At 41.1% G+C, this 17,985-nt stretch overlaps 1 long non-coding RNA gene across 1 annotated transcript in view; it reads right to left on the reverse strand.

Moving 5' to 3' along the window:
* LOC114035641 overlaps window positions 1–5,416 on the reverse strand; it is a 46,074-nt gene extending 40,658 nt beyond the window's left edge. The window contains exon 1 of the long non-coding RNA XR_003568239.1: window positions 5,315–5,416. This is a non-coding gene — a long non-coding RNA (uncharacterized LOC114035641). The remainder of the gene's footprint in view (window positions 1–5,314) is intronic.
* Between the last annotated feature and the right edge of the window lie 12,569 nt (window positions 5,417–17,985).

Raw genomic sequence — 17,985 nt, forward strand, 5'->3', positions numbered from 1 at the left:
CTAAAAGTTGAAGGAGGTCCCTAAGAAAAAGCATGTATGTTGAAAAGAGAATTAAAACTACTCAAAAACATATGGCCTAGAGACAGCTAGGTGGCACGGTGGATATGTCTCTGGAATCAGAAGGACCTGAGTTCAAATCCAGCCTCAGACACTCACTATGTGACCCTGGACAAGTCACTTAACCCCTAACGCCTCAAAAGAAAAAAAGAAAAGAAACATATGGCCTAATGCAAAACAAAACAAAACAAAACAAAAAACAACACAGTGAATCTGAAGTCAAAGGACTTAGGTTTAAATCATGGATACACTACTTTCTACAAGAAGTCTAGATTTGCTCAAGAATCAAATAAACAACTCCAAATATGATAAGCTTCAAAAATTATGGGGCTCCCACAAAGAGATTATGAACTTGGGGCTAATCAAAACCAACTCAAACATAAACCTCAAAGATGTGTGCTTTCCCTAAAGGAGTTAGGCACTTGAGATATATATACCAAATATAACCTATGGCTCAGGTCTCTGACCTTTTCTTCAAGGACTCAAGGTTCACAGAGCCCCATTTCACTCCTGAGGGCTTAATCCCAAAGCATTATTTTCTCTGCTTGGCTTATCGTTGACACTTTAGAATTTTAATGGGGAACCTCCAAAATAAAATATAGGTAGATCTGGTATCTAGGTTCCCTCCCAATGCAGAAGCCCATTTCTGCAGAGGCACTCAATGTACAATGTGAGTGATGGGCATAGGACAGACCCACAGAAAACACCTAAGAGACAACAATCTCATAGCCCTTGAACAGCTCCCAAAATATACAGCATTTAAATTACTCATCAACTTCCCAAAGAAGGGAACTGAATTTGGAACAACACTTTGTCATTTCAGCAAATTCCTTTTTCCTATAGAGTCCTACAGAGTCTCTCCAAGATTAGTTATATCACCCTGTAGTTTAGAATCTGTCCCAAAAGTAAAAGTACTTTAGGGGTTGCTGAATAAGTTAAACAAAAATTTATTTATTAAGCACCTACTATGTACTAGGCCTAAGGGGTTCATCTTCCAATGTCATCTCTTAACATCACTGATAGCCTTGATGGTGTGGTTACTGATCTAGAACCAAACATCCTGGAGAATGAAGTCAAGTGGGCCTTAAGAAGCATTGCTAACAATAAGTCTAGTGAAGGGGATAGAATTCCACCTGAGCTATTTAAAATCCTAAAAGATGATGCTATTAAAGTGCTGTGTTCAATAGGCCAACAAATTTGAAAAAGACAATAGTGGCCACTGGATTGGAAAAGATCAGGTTGTATTCCAGTCCTAAAGAAGAATAATGCCAAGAAATGTCCAAATTACTAAACAATTATGTGCATTTCACATGCCAGCAAGATTATGCTTGAGATTCTACAAGTTGGCTCTAGCAATATGTGAATCAAGAATTACCAGAAGAGCAGGCTGGTTTTCAAAGAGGCAGAGGAGCTAGAGACCAAATTGCCAACATTCACTGGATTATGAATAAAGCAAGGGACTTCTAGAAAATCATCTACTTCTGCTGAATTGACTATACTAATGCCTTTGACTGTCTGAATCACAATAAAATGTGGCAAGTCCTCAAAGAGATGGGAGTACCAGATCATCTTACTTGTCTCCTGAGGAACTTGTATGCAGACCAAGAAGCAACAGTTATAACTGAACATGGAAAAACTGATTAGTTTAAGATTAGAAAAGGAGTATGACAAAGCTGTATATTGTCACCTTATTTATTTAACTTACATGCAGAGTATGTCATGCAAAATGGCAGGCTGGATGAATCAAAAGCTGGAATTAAGGTTGCTGGGAGAAATATCAACAATCTCAGATATTCAGACGAAATCACTCATGGCAGAAAGAGAAGAATTAAGAAGCCTCTTGATGAGGGTGAAAGAGCAGAGTATAAAAGCTGGCTTGAAGCATAACATAAAAAAAAATAAGATCTTGACAACTGTTCCCATCACTTCTTGCAAATAGAGGGAGAAGAAATGGAAGTTGTATCGGATTTTATATTCTTGGGCTCAAAAATCACTACAGATGAAGGCTACAGCTATGAAATTAAAAGATGCTTGGCTTTGGAAGGAAAGCTGCAGCAAATCTAGACAGCATAGTAAAAAGCAGAGACATTACCTTATCTTTGACATACAGTCAAAGCTATGGTTTTTCCAGTAGCTGTGTATGGCTGTGAGAGTTCGACTATAAAGAAAACTGAGTGCCAGAGAATTGATGTTTTCAAATTGTGGTGCTGGAGAAGAATTTTGAGAGTCCTTTGAACATCAGAGAGACCAAATCAGTCAATACTTAAAGAAATTAATTCAGGCTATTCACTGGAAGGTCAGATACTGAAGCTGAAGCTTAAATACTTTAGCCACATAGTAATAAGAGGGGACTTATGGGAAAAGGACCTGATGTTGGGGAAGATTGAAAGCAAAAAGAAAAGGGGGAGGCAGAGAGTAAGATGGATAGATAGTATCACGGAAATAATGAACATGGACTTGGACAGACTTCGAGAGGTTGTGAGGATAGAAGGGACATGTGCTGTGGTCCCTGGAGTCATGAAGAGTTGGATGTGACCGAATGACTGCACATCGACAACACCGACACGTGCTTGGCACTGAAGATACAAATGCAAGAATGATACAGTCCTTGCCACCAAGGAGTTTTCATTTTATCAAAGAACAGCTCCATGGGTTTTTGAAACCATTGAAACATGAAACTTTTCATGAAACATGAGCCACCTAGCTGTCAGTTCCATTCCCCCTCCCAAAAAATCGCTTGTACTAATTTTGTACACATTTGTACAGCATGTCCCCAAAGTCTTAATGCTTTTTCAAGCTTTAATAGGCTTTAATAGCTTAAAATTTCATTAATACTCTAGGGGCATCACATATAGATTTAGATCTAGATAGATAGATAAATAGATCAAACTGCAGCTGAATGTGTCTATATGTTTTTTTCTCCTCTAATAGAATGTAAGTTCCCTGAGAACAGAGATTATTTCATTTTTGTCTTTTTATTACCAGCATAGTATTTAATAAACACTTGTTGATTGGTTCTATGTATGGGTAACAACACAGTCACAGAGAAATAAATACCAGATAAATACTAGGTGGTACAGTGGATTGAGTACTGGGCCTGAAATCAAGAAGACTCATCCTTGTGAGTTCAAACCTGGCTTCAGATGCTTAGTAGCTATTTGACCCTGGGCAAGTCACTTAACCCTGTTTGCCTCAGTTTCCTCATCTATAAAATGAGCTGGAGAAGGAAATGACAAGCCACTCCAGTAGCTTTGCTAAGAAAACCCCAAATGGGGTCTTGAGGAGTCTAACACAACTAATAACAACTGAATAACAATAACAAATACTAGAAAAACAAGCAAATATCTTCTCATCAAATCTGCACAGTCTTACTAACTCATTGAGTTTGCTTTCCTAGTAGCATAATAAGGTGGACTCTTCACTTCAGTCTTCTGGGAGCATACTGTATCAGTAAAGTCGAGGATTTTTCCTCATATTTAAACCCTCTGTAATTTTACCCATAGTTCCTAACTCTGCCTTCTTCTTCTTCTTTTTTTTTTTTAGGCAATTGGGGTTAAGTGACTTGCCCAGGGTCACACAGCTAGTAAGTGTCAAGTGTTTGGTCTGAGGCCAGATTTGAATTCAGGTCATTCTGACTTCAGGGGTGGTGCTCTATCCACTGTGCCAACTAGCTGCCCCTCTACCTTTGCCTTCTAAGGCTAAGCAAAGAAAATCTAAGTCTCCTTCTACATGGTAGCCTTTTTAATATTAAAGATAGCAACTGTGTCCCCACTAAGTCTCCTCTCCCTCAGTCTGAACATCCCCAGTTCCTTCTGCTGATCCTTGTCTTACGTTGTCTCCATTCCCCCACTGTCCCCCGTAACTGCTTCAACTTGTCAGCATCTTTCCCTTATCTGATATTTAATACCTTGTGGTATTATATAACTTTTTCAGAGATATTCTCCACCTCTCTATCTAGATTATAATCTGCTTGAGAACAGAAACTGTCTTCATCTCTCACTGGGTCCCAAGCACCTAGCGCAGTGGCTACACAAGAGTAGGTTCTTGATAAAGGTTTCGTGACCTCCATGGTGATCTGGTGATGGAGACATGGTAATGATGTTGATAATGGTGATAACAAAGAACACACCTGTTGATTCCATTTGTGAAAAGGTTTCTGAGAAGTGACGAAACCAGCACATGAAGCTACTGTATAGCTCCTTCATGACTATTTTGATAGTCTCCCCTGCATTTCTTTTCATTAGTTCTCTTGATATTCTGGACCTTTTGTTCTTCCAAATGAATCTTGTTATTATTTTTTCTAACTCTATAAAATAATTTTTTGGTAGTTTGATTGGTATGGCACTGAATAAGTAAATTAGCTTAGGTAGAATTGTCATTTTTATTATATTAGCTTGGCCTACCCATGAGCAACTGGTGTTTTTCCAATTATTTAGATCTGATTTTATTTTCGTGAAAAGTGTTTTGTAATTGTGTTCATAGAGTTCCTGGGTTTGTTTCAGGAGGTAGACTCCTAAATATTTTATAATGTCTACAGTAAGTTTAAATGGAATTTCTCTTTCTATCTCTTGCTGTTTGGCTTTGTTGGTAATATATAGAAATGCTTGATAGTCTCAAAGTAGTGAGTTTTGCTGTTCCCAAAGCAGAATACTAGGCATTTTGGGAAACTGACCTTATGATAGCCACTCAGTCTATCACATGATTAGGGATAAAAACAACGGCTTAACTTCCATTTCCTCCTCCTCAAGAAAACCTTTAGAAAGGGTCTCCCTAAGATGATTGGGATTCAAGTCATATGGAAAGTTCAAAATGGAAAGAAAAAAAAGAGCCAGAAGTCAACAAAGAAGGTAATTAAGCCAAAAGGAAATCTTAGAAATAATGGGAGATATCAACAAAGTAAGCAAGTCAGCCAAATATTGACTGTGTTGTTAATACAGTGGAAAGCGAGATATTCTTCAGTGTTTATTCTCCTAGCGTTGTCTAACTCTGGGAGCTTAGCCATGAAAGTTTTAAAAAGCCAGCACTCAGAGATAAGCATACCTTTGCCCAGCAGGTTAGTAGCACCTCGAGGCAACACTGTGAAGGGCCAGGAAGGCCAAGACAGCCTGGCTCAAGAGGGCTGAACTCCCAATGTGCTGTGAGACTTTACTAGGACTATGGGTAAAGGGGCATTCAGTAGGCGGCAGATGCTTCTTAAAATGGATATCTGAAAAGGCATTTCGGCGGCAACGCCATCCCTGTGAGTTATGGGACTCACCCTTCTTGCAGCAGACAGGAACTGGAGGGACTTACTCCCGGGCTTTCCAGTCCATTGGCAGGCCTGCTGACCCTGGGGAGTCCTCTCCTGCCTTCCGCCTTCTTCCTCCTCCCCCCAGGGTGTAACACAATTATTTCAGAGTGTGTGCACTTTCGTTTCCTGCTTTCTTACAGTTCTGCTGTGTTTAGGTTGGCCTCCCCTCTTTGGTGACATGAAAGCATTCTGCTATAAATACATTTGTCTGAGCTCCGCTCCACAGCTTGTAAAATCTCTGCAGAGAGCCTCTTCCTGCCAGGGTTCTCTTGTTTGCCTCCTCAGGGTGGACCTTCTTTCTCTCTCACATACAGGGTTCTATTCTGGAAGCTAACTCTCTCATGCTTAGAGGTGCTTTGGGCAGGTCCAAGAAATGTCAACAGCTCACAGGCACCTGGCTGGTGGCACATGATTGTCTAGGAAACCAACCAGGCATGGTGAGCTGGGTCAGGCCAGAGGGTCCTGAGAATACAGGGACAGCAGGGGAACTGGGGGAAGTGGGAGATGGGGGTGGGGGTGGAAATCAGCATGTGGGAAATTCCCTCCTGGGTGAGCCCTATGGCCCCTTGGCCCCAGGACTCTGTCTCAGAGGAGGATCCAAAGCCACGGTGTGGAGGAGATGTTGGCTGCCTTCCCCAACTGTCAACCACAAAGGATTAGGGGCACCTTCCAAACATCCTTAGCTTCCATCAAAACTCATAATGGCTCAGTCTTCCAGGAATCTCCTAAACCTTCCTTGAGCCTGTTTATATTTGCAGCTGGTTATGTTTATTTCCCACTGTTTGAAGTCAGCCTTGCTTATATTGTGTTCAAATTACTCCATTTAGGCTTTAAGGAGGGGTGGGGGCCTAGACCCACCCTGTTCTGGGAGGTGGTAAACAAATCTGAATTAATTCTATTCTTCTTCTTCCAGACCTTCTGAGCCTTCCTCCATTCGATTCCATTCCATTATTTATTCCCTTCAGTGAGGGTAGTGTGGCGAAGGACTAGCATGCTAAGCTTGGAACCAGGAAGACTTGGCTTGGACACTTTACTAAGGGTGTGTGAGTCCCTCTGGTCACTTAATCCCTCTGAGCCTCATTTTCCCCATCTGTAAAGTGGGGATAATAAGAGGATCAAATGAGATAATGTATGTTAAGTACTTTGCAAATTGTAAAGTGCTATACAAATGTCAGCTATTATTACTAATTTAGCAAGTATTTGCGGAGCACCTGCTGCTTGCTTAGCCCTATGTTAGGCATCACGTGGGGATAGAAGAGCTTACGGTTTAGTTAGAGAGGCAAGAGAGAGAGTCATGAAAAATAGCCAGTGTGGTTAAGGGTGCAGGGGAATACCGTTGTATAGCTCAGATAGTAAGTTCTACATGAGTTCAGAAAAAAAAAGAAGGAAGAGATACAGTGGGCCTGGGACAGTCAGAAAACTCTAATCAGCACTGTCCTTGGAGTCTGAAGCCTTGAGTTTTGAGAAGTTCCTCTAACTCTTATTAGTGTAGGTAGGAGGCACAGTAGCGTGTGGGACTTGGAGTAAGGAAAACCTGAGTTCAAATCCTGCCTCGGACACTTAACCAGCTGTGTGACTTTGGGCAAGTCTTTTAACCTCACTGTCCCTCAGTTTCCTCATCTGTAAAATGGGGTGCTAATAGCATTTACTTCACAGGGTTGTTATAAGGAATCAAATGAGTCAGGGTGTGTAAAGCACTTTGTAAACCTTAAAGTGATATGTAAATACTAGCTACTACTGTTGTTAGATGTGTTTCTCTGAGCCTCAGTTTCACCTGTAAAACAAGAGTGATAGAAGCTTACTAACCTCCCTTATAGGGCAATTATGAGGGTCACATGAGATTCTAATGTAGGTAAAGTATTTTGTTGACTATGAAATGCTACATAGATGTGAGCCAATATCACTAGCCAGAGAAGACTTCTCAAAGGAGGTGGACACTTAGCTAAGCTTCGCTTTTGGGACTGGCCCTGGGATTTCATTGGTATAAGGTTGTTGTTATTGTTATTCGTCCTTTGTTCTCAAAGAGGACCAATGACATCAGGAGGGTGATGTCTTGACTTGCAAGTGAATTGGATAAAGAAAAGGATAAATATAAGGACTTGCCCTTGAGAAATCCTCCCCTAGCAACCCAGATCATCATATGCCCTGTAACTTATAATCTTAAAGAGTCACTTGGATAACTGAGAAACTTCAGAGACTTGACCAAGGTCACACAGATGGCATATATCAGGGGTTGGACTTGAACACAGGTCTTCCTAACTTTCCAGCCTGTTCTCTACCATCATGCTACCTCTCAAAGAATGGATAGAATTTGGATATGTGGAGAGGAGGGGGTAAAGATACACAGGCCACTCAGTTCCTTCTTCCTTCTTACCATCCCAAGTCCCTTCCCTCTCTCTTAAAATGATTACCAGCCTTTTTTTTTTTTTTTGGAAAAAACATACCCTACTCCCTAAAAACCCTGTGAACACCTTTAAATAATGCCATAAAACAAATGCTAGAGTGGCAGAACCCACAAAAGGATGAGGTAAAATAATTTTCCAGCCAAAGACAACTTAGAAGGTCAACAGAGAAGTTCTGTCACACTTGGGGGAGAGTGGAGCACAGTCCAGCGCAGGCTGCACCAGTGCAGACTGGGCCCCAGCAAACCAGGAGCAGGCTGTGATAGCCCCTGAATCAGCAGTGGTAGCAGCTGCTTACAGAGCTTTCAGCACATGGACAGCAAAGGGCTGAATAACTGATCAGAGGATCATGGGGTCTCTTTTCTGGCACTGGGGGCAGGCCTCTGTTGCTTTGCCCATACTTGGATCAGAGTCACAGTCCTGGGTGGCAGTCCCAGAGTGAGGAGAAGCACTAGTACATCAGCGATTATGACCACAGTGGAGTAGGGATCCTCATTACAATTCCAGGGCAGAAAAAAGTACTTGTGGTTGCTCATAGACCAGAGCACAGGCTAGGATAGTAGTGAACACACCTCTCCTTAGATCGTACTATCTTGGAAGAACTGAAAACTTACAGGTCTCTAGAAGTATCTCTGAAAATAGCAGCACAAAAACCCTGAAGCTTGGGACAATGCACCCCTCACCCTGGAAGCAGAGCCCCACTTTAACAAAGAGTTAAAAGTCAAGAAATAGACTGGAAAAATGAGCAAACAACAGAAAAAAATTCTGACAATAGAAAGTTACTATGGTGACAAGGAAGTTCAAAACACACACTCAGAAGATAACAAGGCCAAAGCTCCTATGTCCAAAGCCTACAAGAAAAATATGAATTGGTCTCAGGCCATGGAAGAGCTCAAAAAGGATTTTGAAAATCAAGTAAGAGAGGTAGAAGAAAAATTGGGAAGAAAAATGAGAGTAATGCAAGAAAATAATGAAAAAAAAAGAGTCAACAGCTTGGTATAGGAGATACAAAAAATATTGAAGAAAATAACACCTTAAAAAACAGACTAGGCCAAATGGTAAAAGAGGTACAAAAAAGACAATGAGGAGAATACCTTGAAAGGCAGAATTAGCCAAATGGAAAAAGAGGCACAAAAATTCACTGAAGGAAAAAAAAAGTAGGATTGGCCAAATGGAAAAGGAAGTACAAAAGCTCAATGAACAAAATAACTCCTTAAAAATTAGAATTGAGCAAATGGAAGTTAATGACTTTATGAGAAATCAAGAAATAATGAAACAAAATAATGAAACAGAAACAAAAATGAATGAAAAAATAGAAATATCTCATTGGAAAAACAACTGACCTGGACAATAGACCCAGGAGAGATGATTTAAAAATTATTAGACTACCTAAAAGCCATGATCAAAAGAAGAGCCTAGACATCATCTTTCATGAAATTATCAAGGAAAACTGTTCTGATATTCTACAATCAGAGTGTAAAATAGAAATTGAAAGAATCCACTGATCACTTCCTGAAAGAGATCCCAAAATGAAAACCCCCAAGAATATCAGAGACAAATCCCAGAGCTCCCAGATCAAGGAGAGAATGTTGCAAGCAGTCAGAAAGAAAAAAATCAAATACTGTGGTGCCTCATTCAGGATAACCCACAATTGAGCAGTTTCTACATTAAAGGATTGGAGGGCTTGGAACATGATATTCCAGAGGGCAAAGGAGTTAGAATTACAACCAAGAATCAGTAAAACTGATTATGATCCTTCAGAGGGAAAAATAAATATTCAATGAAATAGAGGACTTTCAAGGACTTTCTTGATGAAAAGACCAGAGCTGAAGAGAAAATTTCAAGAGAAGCATAAAAAAGTAAACAAGAGAGGCAAATCATAAGGGACTTAATAAGGTTAAACTGTTTACATGTCTACATGGGAAGATGATGCTTGTAACTCATAAAAACTTTCTCATTATTAGGGAAGTTAGGAATATATGTATATACACATATATATATATATGTAGAGGGCACAGGTGTGAGTTGAATATGAAAGGATGATATCTAAAAAATAAAATTAAGAGATGAGAAAAAACAATGCACTGGGAGAAAGGGAAAGGGAGGGGGTAGAATAGGATAAATTATCTCACATAAAAGAGGCAAGAAAAAGTTTTTACAGTGGAGGGGAAGATGGGGGAATTGGGGGGGAGGAGAGTGAGAGAACCTTACTCTCATCAGAATTGACTCAAAGAGGGAATAACATACACACTCAAATGGATATGGAAATCTAGCTTACCCTATAGGAAAGTAGGAGGGGAAGGGAATAAGAGAAGGGGCAGGGAGTGGTAGAAGGGAGGGCAAATTAGGGGAAGCAGTAGTCAAAAGCAAAGGATGAAAGGAGAGAGAGAATAGAATAAATGGAGGCAGGGGAAATAGCATATAGAGAAATACATTTAGCAATCATAACTGTGAAAAAAAATTTTGTTGTGTTTTTCTGATAAAGACCCCATTTCTCAAATAAATAGAGAACTGAGTCCAATTTATAAAAATAGGGGTCATTCCCCAATTGATAAATGACCAAGATATATGGACAGTTTTCAGATGAAGTTATCAAAGCTATCTATAACCATTTGAGAAGGTGATCCATATTACTATTGTTTGGAGGAATGCAAATTGAAACAATTCTGAGGTACTGTCTTGTACCTATTACATTGCCTAATAGGACAGAAAAGAAGAATGACAAATGTTGGAGGGAATGTAGGAAAAAATGAGATATTAATGCATTGTTGGTGGAGTTATGAACTGATTCAACTATTCTTTAGAGCAATTTGGAACTATGCTCAAAGGGCTATAAAACTGTGCATTTCCTTTGACCTAGCAGTGCCACTACTAGGTCTGTATCCAAATAGAGATTTTAAATAAAAAGGGAAAAGGACCTATATGTATGGAAATATTTATAGCAGCTCTTTTCTGGTGGCAGGGAGTTGGAAATTGAGAGAATGTTCATCAGTTGGGGAGTGACTGGACAAATTGTGCTATGTGATTGTGATGGAATACTATTGTCCTACAAGAAATGATCAGCAGGATACTCTCAGAAAAACCTGGAAAGACTTACATGAGCTGATGCAAACTGAAATGTACTGTGTACAAAGTAACAGCAATATTGTAAGATAATCAGATGTGAATGACTTAGCTATTCACAGAAATACAACTATCCAAGACAGCTCTGGAGGACTTATGATGAAAAATGCTATCCATCCCCAGAGAAAGAACTGATGGTGTCTGAATGCAAATTAAAACGCACTTTTTAACTTTATTTTTCTTGAGTTTTTTTTTTTTGGTTTATGTTTTCTTTCGCAATATGACTAATATGGAAATATGTTTTGCATGACTACATGTGAATAACCTGTATCAAATTGCTTGCCTTCTCAATGAGGGGGGTGGGGAGTGAGGAAGGGAGAGAATTTGGAACTCAGAATTTTAAAAACAAATCTGAAAAATTGTTTTTATATGTAATTGGAGAAAATAATAAATAAATTAAAAAAAAAAGACTCCACCTACATCCCTGGGTGTCTAATGGTATTCATCTCTAGGGTGGGCGGTGGGAGAAGAAAAAAAAAGGAAAAAAAAGGAAATTTATATGACAACTTTATTATATATTTAAAAGGAATAAGTTACACATAATAGATTTGCAGTTCCATGTGTAATCATCTATTTATTATTCTATATTATGGAAATGCTTGTATTATTTCATAAACTAAAAATAAAATAAATTAATTATAATAATAATAATAATAAAAGATACAGGGAAGAACCTGAGAGGCTTGACTGCATCCTTCTGAGTCATTCTAGGTGAGAAGTGAGAGGGAGAAGCAGGCCAAGCTAATCAGCAGTAGAAGGGCTTTGGCTTCCTCCACATCTGCCCCAGATGTTGGAACGCCACAGATCCCCTAGAACACCAGGAGGTGTTCCAGCACCTGCCAACTATCGTGACATTAGCCGCAGTTCACACCCTTTTCCTCCAGTTCTACCCACCCCCCCCCCCCCATTCTGCTAGTTACTTCACTGGGATTTGAGCTCTGTGGAGGGCAGCAAGTACAAAAGATCTATAAGAGAAGGTCTTTGGCTTTTAGGAGTGCCAGATTTGGTTGTAGAAATGAACTGACATGGTTGAGTTGGTGAATGAACAAGTGTGTCACACCATCACTCGGTTATGGTGCAGGAAGCCAGCTCACAGAGGGCCCAAGGCCTAAGGGATCTTTGTCAGGACGAATGAGTGTGGAGAGAGTTCAATGCTCTTGAGGAGGGGTCTTTCATTTGGAGTCCCAGGACCTCCAAGGATTTGGATAGATGCCAGGGGTCTGTAAACTTGAAAGGGATAAAAATTACATTTTTATTTTCACTAACCTAGGAGGTTTTACTAACCTGACTAGGTGGTACTGTGCGTTGTGTGCTGGGTCCGGAGTCAGGAAGATTTGAGTTCAAGTCTAGCCTAGGACACTTACTAGCTAGATGACCCTGGGCAAGCCATTTAATCTGTTTGTCTCAGTTTCCTCAACTGTAAAATGGGTATAATAACAGCACCTACTTCCCAGGGTTGTTGTGAGGAGCAAATAAAATAATATTTGTAAAGCACTTAGCACAGTGCTTGGCACAGAGTAGATGCTTAATAAATAATTGTTTCCTTTCTTTCCTCATCTAACTGAAATTTAGAATTTCTTTCAATTATGATTTTTATAATAAAACCCCACGATTTTGAGAAGGGGTCCATAGGCTTCAGACTGTCAAAAGGGTCGCCCCCACACAAAAAGATCAAAAGCTCAGCTGTAGTCACATCTCCCCACCCACTAACACAGAGCTTAGCGGGTGTAGGAGGAAGCCCTTTTAACTTCTGATGTCGGTCTTCAAGGCAAAACCAAAAAAACAAAAAACCACGGCCTGGGCCCCCCACCACAGACGCCTGAGGGCAAGAGGTGCTGCTGCTGTCAGTCACCTGGAGTGGAGCCCTGCCTCGTTCTGAGTTCCTGTGGTGAGAAGAGGGGCCCAGAGATAAACCTCTAAAGGCAACCTCTCTTGGATGAAAGTGTCCATTTCTAAGTAAAATGGGCTTCCTTTCTTGGAACTGAACCAGGCTGAGTTTCTAGCCCAGGTTTGGCTTTCAATAATAATTAACCTCTTACATTTGCATAATGCTTTGTGCTCAGCAAAGAGGACTATTTATTATCTGCCATCATGGGATGATGAACAGGTGGCATCCCCAGATAGTTTGAGGGATTTGTCAAGGCTCATCCAGAGCATAGCAGACACAGCACTAGAACCCAGGTTTCTTGAATCTGAATGCAGCAGCCTTTCATTACATTTCCCTGCCTCCCACTTGGTATTGGAAGTCTGTCCATCCAGCCCCTCACTCTTTATTTAGGCTTTGAGAAAAGTCATAACCTACCCTAGAAAGATGGACAGCCCAAGTGACTTCACATGTTAACAAACAAGGGAGCTGTCTGCAGGGTATCATTTCAATGGCACCAGGAAGGTTTTCCTGCTTGCTAAAATATCTCCCTACTTGTTTACCAGGTCTTGAAATTCCTTGAACAAGTATTGTCCTCAGTTACAAAGCAGAGTTTAAAGTGTAAATGCCTATGGGAAGAGTAAAGTGACAGAGATGAGCTCTTACTTAAGTGTAAATGACTGATACCACATCTGCTGAGGACAGGTTTGGCTGGAGGGCAGGAGGGATGTGAGGGCATTGAGATCCTGAAGGGAGGGAGTAAGAATAGAAGAGGACAGAGAAAGAGGGTAGAGAGGACTCCGGCTATGAGAAGACTGAAGTTTGGGAACTCATAGCAAAAGGCACGGTCCCACTCAACTCAAACACAATTCCTTCCATTTTCCTATGTCCTGAACAGACTCTCCAGAAGGTCAGAGCGTTCTGAGTTTTATTGTAAGAAACTGAGAAAAGATTGAGAATCATAAACCATACTAATAGACTATATTTGTATGATATTTCACATTTTAAAAGGTTTTAATGCTTTCATTTAATACTCATAACAATCCCTACAGACAAGGAAACTGAGGCCCAGAGAGACAGAGCAAATTGTCCGGATTCAAAGTGCTAGGATCTCCAGACAATTGAGCCAGACTCCTGAGATTCCCCCACCCACCAACCCACCTCTCCTGCTCTCTCGCGGAAGACCGAAAGGAAACCTGGGGCCAGGGCTCTCCTCTCACTCTTTCCATATCCATTTGCATAGCTCAGTGATGGCACCAACTCCCCCAGCCCATGCTTTCATAGACCTCCCCCTGCCTCTTGTGTGTGAACTCTATGTGTGGGTCGCACATGTGGTTTGTTTCCTCTCTGGTAGAGGTAGACCACCATGGTTATTATACCAGAAGAAGCATTTCCTGAGCTTGGGGAAAGCAAAAAGGCCCAGTTACCCAGAGCCCTCTGTACACCTCGGGGCTGAATGACCTCTGTGGTGGCATGGACTCCTGAGCCTCTTCAGAGGAACTATCCATGGCACCAGTCCCTCCTTCTTGCCTTGTCAGAAAGTCAGTGGAGAGAAAGAACACCACTTCATTCTGAGATTCAAATGTAAACTTCTTGAAGGCCGGGACTGTTAGGTTTTTCCTTTGTATCCCCAATGCCTGGCACACTGTAAGTACTTAATAAATATTTGTAGTATGAATCTTGTCACATTTCTTGGTGTGGTGATTAAGTACTCTTATTTCCCTATGGACTCTGAGACCCCTAAGGGACTATAGCTCTAAAGTCAGACTTTCAGTCATTTTCAGTTGTGTCTGACTTTTCATGACTCCATTTGGGGTTAACTTGGCAAAGATACTGGAGTGATTTGCCATTTCCTCCTCCAGCTCATTTTACAGATGAGGAAACTGAGGCAAACCGGATTAAATGATTTGCCCAGGGTCACACAGCTAGTATCTGAGGTCAGATTTGAACTCAGGCCCAGCAATCTATCCACTGAGCCACCTAGCTGCCCTTGTGTTCTAATCCTACCTTTTACACTTACTACCTAGGTGACCTTGGACAACACATTCAACTTCCTCCTGTGTAAAATGGGTGGGGTAGGGACCTCTAAGGTTCCTTCCAACTTTGAATCCATGATCCTATGATCTGAACTCAAAATCCTTGGTAGCTGCCTCTTTTGTATCAAATCAAATCCAAAGACCCCATACAGTTTATCTATTGAACTTTGTCTCCTACTGCTTCTTAACAAAGATCTTCAACTGGATCAATACCACATACTTCACATTTGTTTTTTCATCCCCAGAGCCCAACATAGTACCTGGCACATAGCAGGGGCTACATAAATGTCTGTCTGCCATAAAAATGCATAGACTATGAATCAGGTACCCTGTCACCATGGGGGTGGGGGTGGGGATTATCTATGGGGGCCACTGTTATGTTTGTTGATTGATTGGTTGATTGATTCCAAGGCAGAACAAAGTGGTAGTCTGCATGGTGTTATTTGAGGAGCGAAGGGAATTTTATATATTGATTTTAAAAAAACTACAAAAACACAATGCAGCTTAAATGAAGAGCAGAGCAAGGAGTCTGCCAAGAGGTATCATACTATGAGGAAAGAACTTGCTAGATTGAGAATTAGAAAGCTTGAGTCCATTGTTATTGCTGCTCATTCGTTTCAGTCATGTCCAACTTTTCACGACCCCATTTGGGGTTTTCTTGGCAAAGATGCTGGAATGATCTGCTATTCCCTTCTCCAACTCATTTTACAGATGAGGAAACTGAGGTAGACAGGTTTAAGTAACTTGCCCAGGGTCACATAGCTAGTAAGTGTCTGAGGCTAGATTTGAACTTACTAAGATAAGTCTTCCTGATTCCAGGCCCTACACTCTACTGTGATACCTAGCTGCCCTAGGTCTCAGCCAACTCCTTCTGCCATGTGAACTTGGGTTCAAGTGGCTTCAATTTTCTGAACCTCTATTTTCTTTCCTGTTAAAGGTGGCATTTAAAACCTGCCTCTTCCTAAATCATAGAAGCTATAATGAAGACAAAATAAGATTATGTACATAGAAATGAAGGGACTTTCATTATTCTACTTTTTATTTGGAGTTCCTTTTAAAAGAAATTTCTTTCCAACATCTAGTTGAAATTCTTTACTGTGCAAAGAAATATTTTGGTGGGGAAGAGGAAACAGACAATTTGGAGGAATAGAGAACTTTCAGGGGAGGTAAGACTTGAGTATGATAATATGGAACGGGCTTGGGCCAGCCAGTTATGCCATGAGGGCTCTGGGCAAATGGGAGTATATGAAAATGACAGGGATGAGAGAAGCAAAGGGGGAGTTGAAAGGTGAGATGGGTTATCTACCAAACACAAACTTTTCATGCCTTGGGAGGAGAATGGCCATATATTGGGACCAAACATACTAGAGTGAGTTTCCCTAAGGATTTTAGAAAATAGCCTGAGCACTGAATTCCTCAGGGCAGCTAGGTAGCACAGTGGATAAAGCACTGGGCCTGGAGTCAGAAAGACCTGAGTTCAAATGTGACCTCAGATACTTACTATGTGACCCTGAGTAAGTCACTTAATCCTGCTTGCCTCAGTTTCTCCTCTGTTAAATGGGCTGGAAAAGGACCTGGTAAAATATTCCAGCATTCTCACTAAGAAAACCCCAAATAGCGTCATGAAGCTTCAGACATGACTGAACAACAAACAAAAGACAACTGAATTCCTCATAATGAAGAATATCTCCAAAGATAAGTTAGGTCGTATTTCTACCTTAATGAAACCCAGCCTAGTAAGACAAGGATGGAGCTAATTAGATCTTTGGAGGGGAGGGAGGGTGAAACTCCCTCCATGCTCATAAATACCTCCAAGGCAAAACTAGAGCAGGACAATGGGAGTTTTGCTCTAGGGCACCAAAATGTATCTGCACTGACCCCGCTTAAATTCCTTTAGCACTGCAGAAGCAATTGAGCTCAGTACCTAATTAACACGAGCAGTTAAATAAAACTGAGCAAAACCACAGGTTGTTCTCGATCAGTCATTTCAATTGTGTCCCACTCTTTGAGACCCCATTTGGAGTTTTCTTGGCAAAGATACTAGATGGTATGGAAATGGTTTGCCATTTCCTTCTCCAATTCATTTTACAGATGAGTAACTGAGGTAAATAGGGTTAAGTGACTTGCCTAGGGTCACACAGATCTTCCTGTCCATATCTGGCACTCTATCCACTGAGCCACCTCTCTGGCTCAAAAAAACCAAACACGACTTCCTCCTAAACCCAACTCCACCCAGTTTCCTTATATTCCCACCTCATCAACCTTTGCTTAAGGAATTTAAATAGAGTCCCTGACCTCAAGAAGTACACATTCTCTGAGGGGCCAGAGAACACATACAAGTAGATACAAAAATACATAGAAGACAGTTTTAGAGGTTGGGCAGCAGCAGCTGGAGGTTGTGCTGGGGAGGAATCCAGGCCTCATGGAATCCTTAGGGATTCTCAAAGGTAGAGGAGAGGAGAGAGAGCATTTCACGGAATGGAAAACAACCTATGCAAGACGCAGAGATGGAAGATGGGATGTTGCACGTGAAGAAATTCAGGAAGGCCAATTTGGCTGGAGCAAAGAGTTCATGAAGGGTACTAGTATACATACGTCCTGGAAAGTTAAGCTGGAGTCAAGTTGTGAAGAGTTTAAATGTGGAACAGAGGGATTTGGAGTTAGGAAGCCACAGGAATTTATTGACTCAGGCAGTAGCACGACCAGATCTGTACTTCAGGAGTATCATTTTGGCAAACAATGGAGAGGATAAATCGAGGAGAGGAGAGACAAGGCAGGAACACCAAGTAGGGGCTTTTTACAATAATCCAGGTGATAGGTAATTGAAGGCCTGTGTGAATTAGGGTGGTGGCTGCAAGGGTTGGGAAGAGACAAAAGCAAGAGATCAAACTTGGTAACTGGATTGTGAACCTGGGTGACCGGGAAGATGGTGGTGCCCTTGACAGAGGAAGACAAATTCAGAAGAAAAGTGGGTTTGGGAGGAAAGATACTCACTCCTGCGCTGGACTGAGATGCCTACAGGATGTTTAATTCTAATGTCCAATAGGTATTTGATGTATTACTCTGTTCCACTAGGATTTTTATTTAATACCTGTGGGCAGTTTTATTCTTTCCCCTCAACCCTGCCTGTATAGATGTGAGACATTGGATATGTCACTTTACCTGTCTAGCCCTTTCTTCCTTCCTCTGTGTGATTAGAGTGTTAGACTTCAC

The sequence above is a fragment of the Vombatus ursinus genome, unplaced genomic scaffold, assembly GCF_900497805.2.
Source record: "Vombatus ursinus unplaced genomic scaffold, bare-nosed wombat genome assembly UNPS02009205.1, whole genome shotgun sequence".
Classification (NCBI taxonomy): Eukaryota; Metazoa; Chordata; class Mammalia; order Diprotodontia; family Vombatidae; genus Vombatus; species Vombatus ursinus.